The sequence below is a fragment of the Physeter macrocephalus genome, chromosome 13 (assembly GCF_002837175.3).
Source record: "Physeter macrocephalus isolate SW-GA chromosome 13, ASM283717v5, whole genome shotgun sequence".
In the NCBI taxonomy this organism is placed as follows: Eukaryota; Metazoa; Chordata; class Mammalia; order Artiodactyla; family Physeteridae; genus Physeter; species Physeter macrocephalus.
The window spans coordinates 18,588,623-18,601,454 of NC_041226.1; the positions used below are offsets into that span (position 1 = coordinate 18,588,623).

General features: G+C 44.5%; 1 protein-coding gene across 13 annotated transcripts in view; it reads left to right on the forward strand.

The window, feature by feature from the left end:
- The window catches only part of EBPL (EBP like), an 84,105-nt gene that overhangs the window by 15,284 nt on the left and 55,989 nt on the right, over positions 1-12,832 (forward strand). Inside the window, exon 1 of one of the 13 annotated variants that reach the window (XM_028497709.2) lies at positions 10,692-10,902. The exons of the other annotated variants lie outside the window; for them this stretch is intronic. The gene's annotated coding sequence lies outside the window, so the exon portion shown is untranslated. Of the gene's footprint in view, positions 1-10,691; positions 10,903-12,832 lie in introns of those variants that run through there. 13 annotated transcript variants of the gene reach the window in all.

Sequence of the window (12,832 nt, forward strand, 5' to 3'; positions counted from 1 at the left end):
GCATATATACGGGTCTTGTTTTTGTATTCATTCAGCCAGTCTGTGTCTTTTGGTGGGAACATTTAATCCATTTACATTTAAGTTAATTATCGATATGTATGTTCCTATTACCATTTTCTTAATTGTTTTGGGTTTGTTATTGTAGGTCTTTTCCTTCCCTTGTGTTTCCTGCCTAGAGAAGTTCCTTTAGCGTTTGTTGTAAAGCTGGTTTGGTGATGCTGAATTCTCTTAGCTTTTGCTTGTCTGTAAAAGTTTTAATTACTCTGTCAAATCTGAATGAGATCCTTGCTGAGTATAGTAATCTTGGTTGTGGGTTTTTCCCCTTCATCTCTTTAATTATGTCCTGCCACTCCCTTCTGGCTTGCAGAGTTTCTGCTGAAAGATCCGCTGTTAACCTTATGGGGATTCCCTTGTGTGTTATTTGTTGTTTTTCCCTTGCTGCTTTTAATATGTTTTCTTTGTAGTTAATTTTTGTTAGTTTGATTAATATGTATCTTGGCGTGTTTCTCCTTGGATTTATGCTGTATGGGACTCTATGCTTCCTGGACTTGATTAACTATTTCCTTTCCCATATTAGGGAAGTTTTCAACTATAATCTCTTCAAATATTTTCTCAGTCCCTTTCTTTTTCTCTTCTTCTTCTGGGACCCCTATAATTCGAATGTTGGTGCGTTTAATGTTGTCCCAGAGGTCTCTGAGACTGTCCTCAGTTCTTTTCATTCTTTTTTCTTTATTCTGCTCTGCAGTAGCTATTTCCACTATTTTATCTTCCAGGCCACTTATCCGTCCTTCTGCCCTGGTGGGTTTTTACCTTGCTTCTTCATTTGCTGTGTGTTTCTCTGTCTCCTCATTTTGCTTAACTTACTGTGATTGGGGTCTACTTCTCGCAGGCTGCAGGTTCGTAGTTCCCGTTGTTTTTGGTGTCTGCCCCAGTGGCTAAAGGTTGGTTCAGTGGGTTGTGTAGGCTTCCTGATGGAGGGGACTGTGTTCTGGTGGATGAGGCTGGATCTTGTCTTTCTGGTGGGCAGGTCCACGTCTGGTGGTGTGTTTGGGGATGTTGGTAGCCTTATTATGATTTTAGGCAGCCTCTCTGCTAATGGATGGAGCTGTAGACCTGTCTTGCTCTTTGTTGGGGATAGGGTGTCCAGCACTGTTCGTTGCTGGACCTTGAGTGGAGCTGGGTCTTGGTGTTGAGATGGAGATCTCTGGGAGATTTTCACCGTTTGATATTGCGTGGAACGGGGAGGTCTCTTGTGGACCAGTGTCCTGAGGTTGGTTCTCCCACCTCAGAGACAGAGCCCTGACGCCTGGCTGGAGCGCCAAGAGCCTTTAATCCACACACCTGTCTTGCTAGTTGTTTGGCAGAGGGTGTCCAGCACTGTAACTTGCTGGTCATTGAGTGGAGCTGGGTCTTAGCATTGAGATGAAGATCTCTGGGAGGTTTTCGCCGTTTGATATTACGTGCAGCCAGGAGGTTACTTGTGGACCAATGTCCTGAATTTGGCTCTCCCACCTCAGAGGCACAGCCCTGACGCCTGGCTGGAGCACCAAGAGCCTGTCATACACACGGCTCAGAATAAAAGGGAGAAAAAAAAGAACGAAAGGAAGAAGATAAAATAAAATAAAATCGTTATTAAAATAAAAAATAATTATTAAGAAAAAATTTTTAAAGTAATATAAAAAAAAAGAAAGAAGAAAGCCACCAAACCAAAAAACAAATCCACCAATGATAACAAGCGCTAAAAACTATACTAAAGGTGCTTCCCTGGTGGCGCAGCGTTTGAGAGTCCGCCTGCCGATGCAGGGGATACGGGTTCGTGCCCCGGTCCGGGAAGATCCCACATGCCACAGAGCGGCTGGGCCTGTGAGCCATGGCTGCTGAGCTTGTGCGTCTGGAGCCTGTGCTCTGCAATGGGAGAGGCCACAACAGTGAGAGGCCTGCATACCGCAAAAAAACCCACAACAGCAAAAACCCAACTATACTAAAAAAACAGACAAAGAAACAAAAAAATAATGGACAGAACCCTAGGACAAATGGTAAAAGCAAAGCTATACAGACAAAATCACACACAGAAGCATACACATACACACTCACCAAAAGAGAAAAAGGGAACTATATATATATATAGTTGCTCCCAAAGTCCACCTCCGCAATTTGGGATGATTCGTTGTCTATTCAGGTATTCCACAGATGCAGGGTACATCAAGTTGATTGTGGAGATTTAATCCGCTGCTCCTGAGGCTGCTGGGAGAAATCTCCCTTTCTCTTCTTTGTTTGCACAGCTCCTGGGGTTCAGCTTTGGATTTGGCCACCAAAAAACAAATCCACCAATGATAACAAGCGCTAAAAACTATACTAAAGGTGCTTCCCTGGTGGCGCAGCGTTTGAGAGTCCGCCTGCCGATGCAGGGGATACGGGTTCGTGCCCCGGTCCGGGAAGATCCCACATGCCACAGAGCGGCTGGGCCTGTGAGCCATGGCTGCTGAGCTTGTGCGTCTGGAGCCTGTGCTCTGCAATGGGAGAGGCCACAACAGTGAGAGGCCTGCATACCGCAAAAAAACCCACAACAGCAAAAACCCAACTATACTAAAAAAACAGACAAAGAAACAAAAAAATAATGGACAGAACCCTAGGACAAATGGTAAAAGCAAAGCTATACAGACAAAATCACACACAGAAGCATACACATACACACTCACCAAAAGAGAAAAAGGGAACTATATATATATATAGTTGCTCCCAAAGTCCACCTCCGCAATTTGGGATGATTCGTTGTCTATTCAGGTATTCCACAGATGCAGGGTACATCAAGTTGATTGTGGAGATTTAATCCGCTGCTCCTGAGGCTGCTGGGAGAAATCTCCCTTTCTCTTCTTTGTTTGCACAGCTCCTGGGGTTCAGCTTTGGATTTGGCCCCGTCTCTGCCTGTAGGTGGCCTGAGGGCATCTGTTCTTCGCTCAGACAGGACGGGGTTAAAGGAGCAGCTGATTCGGGGGCTCGGGCTTACTCAGGCCAGGGGGAGGGAAGGGGTACGGATGTGGGGCGAGCCTGCGGCGGCAGAGGCCACCATGACGTTGCTTGAGGTGCGCCGTGTGTTCTCCCGGGGAAGTTGTCCCTGGATCACGGGACCCTGGCAGTGGCGGGCTGCACAGGCTCCCCGGAGGGGAGGTGGGGATAGTGACCTGTGCTCGCACACAGGCTTCTTGGTGGCGGCAGCACCGTCTTAGCATCTCATGCCCGCCTCTGGGGTCTGTGCCCTTCACTGGAGCTCCTTTAAGCGGCGTTCTTAATCCCCTCTCCTCGCGTACCAGGAGACAATGAGGGAAGAAAAAGTCTCTTGCCTCTTCAGCAGGTCCAGGCTTTTGCCAGGACTCCCTCCCGGCCAGCTGTGGCGCACTAACCCCTTCAGGCTGTGTTCACGCAGCCAACCCCAGTCCTCTCCCTGGGATCTGACCTCTGAAGCCCGAGCCTCAGCTCCCAGCCCCCGCCCGCCCCGGCGGGTGAGCAGACAAGCCTCTCGGGCTGGTGAGTGCAGGTCGGCACCGATCCTCTGCGGGAATCTCTCCGCTTTGCCCTCCGCACCCTGTTGCTGCGCTCTCCTCCGCGGCTCCGAAGCTTCCTCCCTCCCCCGTCTCCACCAGTGAAGGGGCTTCCTAGTGTGTGGAAACCTTTCCTCCTTCACAGCTCCCTCCCAAAAGTGCAGGTCCCATCCCTATTCTTTTGTCTCTGTTTTTTCTTTCTTTTTTTGTTTGTTTTGCGGTATGCGGGCCTCTCACTGCCGTGGCCTCTCCCTCTCCCGTTGCGGAGCACAGGCTCCGGACGCACAGGCCCAGCGGCCATGGCTCACGGGCCCAGCCGCTCCGCGGCACGTGGGATCTTCCCGGACCGCGGCACGAACCCGCGTCCCCTGCATCGGCAGGCGGACTCCCAACCACTGCGCCACCAGGGAAGCCCTCTTTTTTGTTTTGCTCTTCCCAGGTACGTGGGGAGTTTCTTGCCTTTTGGGAAGCCTGAGGTCTTCTGCCATCATTCAGTAGGTGTTCTGTAGGAGCTGTTCCACATGTAGATGTATTTCTGATGTATTTGTGGGGAGGAAGGTGATCTCCACGTCTTACTCCTCTGCCATCTTGAAGCTCCTCGGTACCCAGATATTTTGACAAACGTTATTCTGGGTGTTTCTGTGAGGGTGTTTTTGGATGAGGTTAGTATTTAAATTGGTAGAGTAAAGCAGAGTGCCCTCCCTAACATGGGTGGCCTTCATCCCATCAATTGAAGGCCTGACTAGAACAAAAAAACTGGCCTTTCCTCAAGTCAGCAAGCAATCCTTCTGCCTGACTACCTTCAAACTGGGACATAGGCTTTGTACTGTCCTCGGACTTGAACTGAAACAATGGCTTTTCCTGAGTCTCAAGCCTGCCGGCCTTCAGACTAGATCACCACCATTGGTTCTCCCTGTTCTCAGGCCTCTGGACTTAGAACTACATTAGCTTTCTTGGGTCTCTAGCTTGCTGACGACTCACCCTGCAGATGGTGGGACTTGTGAGCCTTCATAATTGCATAAGCCAGTCCCTTTTGATAAATCTCTTTAGGTAGATAGATAGACCTATATATACATATAGATTTAGATATAGGTATAATCTCCCAGTGGTTCTGTTTCTCTGGAGAACCTTAGTATAAACTTAGAAATGGTGCCTAATTAAAAGCCTAGGGAATAGCACCCATAATGACCCACTGTCCATTATTTAGAGTGTGGGTAGACAGCTCTTGTACTTCTGCACACCAAAATTCAGTCTGTTTTCTAACATCATGAAGAAGGATGTTCCTTAGGATAGCTGTCTATGTAGCCACATCTCAGAAATGACGTATTTTTCTGTTTGTTCCTCATTTCCACAAAATTTGAGTGCCTGCTGGGGTACTTGCTGTGCTAGATGCAAACAAAATGGATAGCCCTTGTCCTCTCAGAGCTTATGGAATAGCAGAGTTTTTCTCCTATTGTTTCATTTGGAGAATAATGGTTACTAATATCACTCTCAATGTGAAACCCATATGAGAAATTTCTTTCGCAGATAAGTGCTAGGAGAAGCTTAATTTCTCCTAAAAAAATTGGTCTGTCTATTTCTCTCTGACAGCAAGAACAATATAAATGTTTCTCCTTTTCACTTTGGCTGCTTGGAAGCTCAGAATCACATTAAGCTCTATAATAACAACAAAAGATGGTCTGCATATAGACATTCTTATTGACCCTGATCCAAATTCAGGGTAAATTATGTATATTTTACCATTTAATGAATGTTTTTATTGTAATTGACCTAAAATCTTTTGTATAAGGAGGAAGTATGTAAATACTTCAAAAAATGTTAATGCAACTAAAATTTATTTCCTTTGAAATGGAAAGGATACTCTAGGGAAATATCTTTTTTCATTTATAACACTAAGCACAATTTGTAGCTATTTTGTCTTCCTCTGTCTCTAGTACCTGGCATGTTTGCCTGCTTTGTAGGAGCTATTATGGAATATTTGTTAATATTGAATGAATGGAAGAATGATTCTATTCTTTCAGTTTATAGCAGTATCAGTCATTTACATTTTAAGCCTCAAATTGCTCAGATATCTAAAATGTCAGTTCTTTTTCTATGTCAGACAGTCTTTTAAAACAAAATTATTTAAGTCATATATTCCCACAATCATTGCAAAACATAACATTTATATATCTAAAAGGAAGAAAAAGATAAAATTACCTAGAGATAATTATTGTTAGTATTCTTAATAGTCTTCCAGGGACTTGCCTGGTGGTCCAGTGGGTAAGACTCCGTGCTCCCAATGCAGCGGACCCGGGTTTGATCCCTGGTTGGGGGAACTAGATCCCGCGTGCATGCTGCAACTAAGAGTTCGCATGCCACGACTAAAAAAAAAAAAAAAAGCTCCCACATGCCACCACAAAGATCCCATGTGCAGCAAGCTCCCACATGCCACCACAAAGATCCCATGTGCAGCAAGTAAGACCCAGCACAGCCTAGATAAATAGATAGATAAATAATTTTCCAGAATTTATATGAAAACATATATCCAGATAAATATTTTTTTTCGGAATTCTCTTTACAAAAATGGGTTCATATTATTCATTCTTTGTTACTCTTTTCATTTAACTGTGTCAGGTGACCATACAGATCAGTCTATTGAACTACCTCATAATTTTAAATAACTGCATAGGATTCCATTATACTTTATGTGTAATCTATTTAACCGATCCCTAATTGTTGGACTTACACGCTCTTCCCAGTTGCTAGCAATTATATAGAATGCTCTCTGTACATTTTCATGCACTTGTCTTAAGTATTTACACAGGATGAATCCTGGAAGTAGAATTACTGGCCCTAAGGAAAACCAGTTTTTAAAGATTTCAGAAAGATGGTACCCATTTATATTCCCATCAGCTACTTTCTCATACTCATCCAGTACGAGGTATCAATATTGTATCAGATACCTCTTTTGCATCCTCTCGGATCTTCTTGGCTTCATCGGGCCCTTGACAATATGCTCTAGTCCTGCCACCATGACAGCGACCAACTCCAGCTTCTTTGGGGCCCAACCAGGCAGCACCTGCTCCCACATCCTGCCCTAGGCCCCTTGGATGCCACTCGGGTGTGAGATCCTGGGGACCCACTCAGCTCCCACACATCTACCCACAGGCTGAACCTTTGACTGTGGTATTTGGGAACTCCAGGATAAATTCTTCTTCCATCCTCCCCCAAGATGAACTCCCCAAAGAAGCAGTAGTTCATAAAATCCCTAGAAAAATGTAAGGTTGAGACATCAGTTAGCTTGTTACTAAGCAGCCTTACTGAGTTACTAATCCCAGTAATGCACCCTCACATCTGATTCATCCTTCTCCTTTGTCCCATTTCCCATTCCCCCCCCTCCGCCTCCTTGGGATAGCAATCCCCATAAAAGTAGTAGAACATAGCATGATACTTTCTGTAGGACCCGGGTCAAAATATCCTTTTTCCATAGAATGGATATACCATAATTGAACCAACCGTGCAACCTTCAGTTTTGGGTTTGTTTGTTTGTTTGTTTTGTGGTACGCGGGCCTCACACTGCTGTGGCCTCTCCCGTTGCGGAGCACAGGCTCCGGACGCGCAGGCTCAGCGGCCACGGCTCATGGGCCCAGCCGCTCCGCGGCACGTGGGATCCTCCCAGACCGGGGCGCGAACCCGGTTCCCCTGCATCGGCAGGCGGATGCGCAACCACTGCGCCACCAGGGAAGCCCTGTTTGTTTTTTTTTTAATAAATTTTATTTATTTATTTTTGGCTGCATTGTGTCTTCATTGCTGTGCGCGGGCTTTCTCTAGTTCTGGGCTTCTCATTGTGGTGGCTTCTCTTGTTGCGGAGCAGGCTCCAGGCACGGAGGCTCAGTAGTTGTGGCTTGTGGGCTCTAGAGCTCAGGCTCAGTAGTTGTGGCGCACGGGCTTAGTTGCTCCATGGCATGTGGGATCTTCCTGGACCAGGGCTCGAACCCGTGTCCCCTGCATTGGCAGGTGGATTCTTAACCACTCCACCATCAGGGAAGCCCAGGGGTTTCTTTTGTTTTTGTTTTTGTTTTTTGCTCCTAAAAACAAACAAGAAGCTACAAGAAACATTCTTGAACAGATGTCTTTTCTTTTGTAGGACAAATTTCAAACCTGAGATTCAAGTCAAAAAGTATGTCTAAGGAGATATAAGTTTTTCCACCACAAAATGTGTCATATAAGAAATAACTCATCTTTCTTTTATCAAAAATTTTAAAAGGTAAATATGTGAAGTGATGGGTGTGTTAACTAACTTGATTGTGGGAATCCTTTTACAATTATATCAAACATTCACATTATACACTTTAAAAATCTTACAATTTTATTTGTCAATTATACCTTAATAAAGCTGGAAAAAAAAGAAAATGAATTGGCAAGCTCCTTTCCTGCCTGGGAGTGGGAAATAAATTCAACCTCAGTTATTAGGGGTCTTCTCTCTTGCAGTCTCACGAGAACGCAGGAGACTTACATGATTCCCAGAAAAAAGGAGTATCAAGTCTTTGCTCCATCCTCATCACAGCTGATACCCTCAGTGCCTGACTCTCATGTTTTCCTGAGGGAGGGCAGCTCTGCTGTTCTGTACCAGGCTATGGGACAGGAATCTGGGGCTGAGTCCTGGGTCCACCTCCTATACGCTGTTTTTCTTTTTCTTTTTCTTGTGGCCACGCTGTGCAGCTTGTGGGATCTTAGTTCCCTGACCAGGGATCGAACCCTGGCCCTTCGGCAGTGAAAACATGGAGTCCTAACCACTGGACTGCCAGGGAATTCCCTATAGCCTGTTTTCCTATGAGGCTGTTCATCTTTTCCTTATTGATCTGAAAGAGATAGACATGTTAGTGCAAATAATTTTACATTTAAATTATAAATGTATAATTTTACATTTTATTATACACTTTTCTGGGGGGGAGCAAGAAAGTATCTCAACTTCATTTATTGAATAATCCATTCTTTCTCCACTTACTTGAAATTCCATTTTTATCATATGCTAAAATCTTTTATATGCATAGATATGTTTGGGATTTTTTAAATTTAGTTTTATTGTTATGAATCTTTTGGTTTCAGTTCTGTTTCTTACTATTTTAGCATTATAGTGCTTTTTATTTATTTATTTATTTATTTATTTATTTATTTAAAAGACCCTGTGTACCTTGCTGAAGAGTTCAGGTTTTTATTTATTTATTTATTTTTGCTGTGTTGGGTCTTCGTTTCTGTGCGAGGGCTTTCTCTAGTTGTGGCAAGCGGGGGCCACTCTTCATCGCGGTGTGCGGGCCTCTCACTATCGCGGCCTCTCTTGTTGCGGAGCACAGGCTCCAGACGCGCAGGCTCAGTAGTGGTGGCTCACGGGCCTAGTTGCTCCGCGGCATGTGGGATCCTCCCAGCCCAGGGCTCGAACCCGTGTCCCCTGCATTAGCAGGCAGATTCTCAACCGCTGCGCCACCAGGGAAGCCCTTTATTTATTTTTTAAATTTATTTATTTTATTTATTTTTATTTTTGGCTGCCTTGGGTCTTCGTTGCTGCGCGCAGGCTTTCTCTAATTACGGCGAGCTGGGGCTACTCTTTGTTGCAGTGCGTGAGCTTCTCATTGCGGTGGCTTCTCTTATTGCAGAGCACAGGCTCTAGGCGTGAGGGCTTCCGTAGTTGTGGCTTGCGGGCTCTAGAGCTCAGGCTCAGTAGTGTGGCGCACGGGCTCAGTAGTTATGGTGCACAGGCTTAGTTGCTCCGCGGCAGGTGGGATCTTCTCGGACCAAGGCTCAAACCCGTGTCCCTTGCATTGGCAGGCGGATTCTTAACCACTGCACCACCAGGGAAGCCCCTATGGTGCTTTTGAATAGCCAACGAAGCGAACTCATCACCCTTTTTCAAACACGTTACTCTATATCCTTCCAGATGAACTTTAGATTCGTTTTGCCAAGTTCTAAAGTTTGGTATTTTGATTTGGGATTTTCTTAAATGTATAGATTAATTTGAGATTAAATGATATCTTTGCAATACTGCGTCTCTTCTAAGAATTGAGTGGATCTCAGTTTGTTTAAATAAATCTTCTGTTATAGTCTCTTAAAATTTACTTCTAAATATTTTATATTTTTATTGCTACTATGAGATTTTTCTCCTTTGTATTCTAACAGACTGTTGTTGTGATAAGTGAAAATTACTGGGTTATATCTATATCTATATAGTAACCAGCCACTTTTCTAAATTCTCCTTTTCCCCCTCCAGCTTTACTGAGTTATAATTTATATACAATAAAATTCACCCATTTTGTATACGGTCTGATGAATTTTGGTGATTGTGTAGAGTTATGCAACCAACCACCGTCACAGTAACAGTATAGAACATTTTCATCACTTTTTGAAAGTCTTCTTATGCCCCTTTGTAGATGATCCCAGCCCTGACCTCTGGCCCCAGGGAACACTAATCTGATTTATTGTCACTAAAGTTTTGCCATTTCTAGAATTTCATATAAATGAAATCATACAGTATGTAGTCTTTCATTTAGCATGATCTGCTGACTAGTATCCCATTATATGGCTATATCCCAATTTATGTATCCATTTACCAGTTAACATTTGGGTTGTTTCTAGTTTTGGGCTGTTATAAATAATGCAGCTGTGGGTATCTACTTCTAAGTCTTTGTGTGGGCATATATATTATTTCTCCTGTGTAAATGCCTACGAGTGGGATTCTTTAACTAGAGTAGAAACTGCCAAACTGTTTTCCAAAGTGGCTGTACCATTTTCCATTCCCACCAGCAATACTTGAGCATTCCAGTTGCTCCATATTCTCACCAGCATTTAGTGTCTTAGTCTGCTAGGGTTGATATAACAAAAATATCACCGATTGGGTGGCTTAAACATCAGACATTTATTTCTCGTGTTCTTGAGGCTGGGAAGTCTAGCCTATATCCATATGCATGTGGGTTGAATATGGGTTGAATTGTGTCCCTACCAAAAAATCCCATGTTGGGGTCCTAACCCCCATGACCTCAGAATGTGGCCCTATTTAGAGATCTGGTCTTTACAGGTGTAATGAACTTAAAATGAAGTTATTAGAAAAAAAATGAGGTCATTAGCATGGTTCCTCACCTAATAACGACTGGTGTCTTTATAAAAGGGGGGAATTTGGATGTAGGGACATATACACGGGGAGAACACTATGTGAACATGAAGGCAAAGATCAGAGTGATGCTTCTACAAGCCAAGGAACGCCAGAGTTTGCCATCAAGCGCCTAGAAGGTGTAGAAGGAGGGGCATGGAACAGAGAGTCTCCTTTGCAGCCCTCAGAAGAAACCAACCCTGCTGACACCTTGATCCTGGACATCCAGCCTCCGGAACTGTGAGACAATAAGTATTTGTGGTTTTAAGCCACCCAGTTTGTGGTACTTTTTTGTGGCAGCCCAACCAAACTAACACCATGTTTCCTGGTAACTTGAGTTCATTCATAATATTGATTTGTTCTTGGCCTCTCCTGGCCTCTCCTGACCTCTCCTACATATTAATTTTCAGAATCTGATTGGATTCTTTCCCTGTTTCTGAATTTGTGTTCCAGAGAGTAAGAATTTCACGAGCCCAGCTCATCTGTGTTTGAGTGTGGCATTTTGGACAGGCTGCTTTGTAGGCCAGGCCCCAGCCTATGCGTTGTCTTCCTCCTTGTCCCTCCTGATCCTCTGATCCAATCACCTACAGCCAAAGGAGTGGCTGTCACAGTGTAGAACACGGTCCAGCCCATGGGAACTGGGGGTGGAGTCATGCTGGGCACAGCATGCATGGTGACCCACACATCTAAAGGAGCACCCGGGGCTTCCCTGGCGGTCCAGTGGTTAAGACTCTGCACTTCCAGTGCAGGGGATGCGGGTTCAATCCCGATTCAAGGAACTAAGATCCCACATGTCCCGTGGCCAAAATATGTTAATAAAATAAAATAAAATAAAGGAATGCCCAGTACTGTGTGCGGAAAGTGAGAAAGCCGCCATAGTCGAGCAAGGGCCTTTAGGAGCCAAATAGGCCAGCTTCCCCCTTGTATAGGAATTTTACTAATAGTCCAGACAGATGTTGGGTCATCCAGCCTTTGCTTGAAGACTTTGTCAGTGCCATCTTTCCAAAATAGAATACCTCTAGTTACAAGAAAATGTTTCCTTATGTTGAGCTAAAATTAGCCTCCTTATGACTTCTACTTCTAGGGTCCTACTTGTGCCCTCTTGTGTAACCCAAAGGGAAGTTGAATCCCGTGTCTATGAAACAGCTCCACGGTTTCTCGCAACATGGTTTCCTGGCGCTTCTCTGTCCTGTCACTCACCCTCACACACGCCACAGGCTGCCTTTCAAAGGCAGTGCTGGTTACGCAGGGCTGTTACAGAGGAGGTCTGACTGTTATTCAAGAAGCCTGGGGCAGAGGGGGCAGGTGGGAAGAGTATGGGCTTTGGGGTCCAACGATGTGCCGGTGCAGCTGGCCCAGCCATTTCCCACCTGTGAAACCTTGGGCAGCACCCCTTTCCCTGCTGAAAACCCTTTCTGTCATGCGGAGGGGAAGGAAGGACTAAATGTGCATCATGGAATATATGTGCATTAAACGTGTGTGAGAAGTACAGGCTGAGGAGTCTTTGCAGAGCATGTACAGAAAAGTCAAGATTCTTACTACAGTGGTTTCGCCCTTTATTGCATAGTAAAAATGTACAACTATTTATTTCATTGTTTGCTAAGACTCGTATTTTGCATTAAACCCGTCTGGCAGCAAAGAGGAATGAAAAGCAAAATATATGTTTTTTGTTTTTTTTTTTTAACATCTTTATTGGAGTATAACTGTTTTACAATAGTGTGTTAGTTTCTCCTTTACAACATAGTGAATCAGTTATACATATACATATGTTCCCATATCTCTTCCCTCTTGCGTCTCCCTCCCTCCCACCCTCCCTATCCCACCCCTCTCATGGTCACAGAGCACAGAGGTGATCTCCCTGTGCTATGCGGCAGCTTCCCACTAGCTATCTAATTTACATTTGGTAGTGCATATATGTCCCTGCCACTCTCTCACTTCGTCACAGCTTACCCTTTCCCCTCCCCATGTCCTCAAGTCCATGCTCTAGTAGGTCTGTGTTTTATTCCTGTCCTACCACTAATCTCTTCATGACATTTTTTTTCTTAGATTCCATATATATGTGTTAGCATACGGTATTTGTTTTTCTCCTTCTGACTTACTTCACTCTGTATGACAGACTCCAGGTCCATCCACCTCACTACAAATAACTCAATTTCGTTTCCTTTTATGG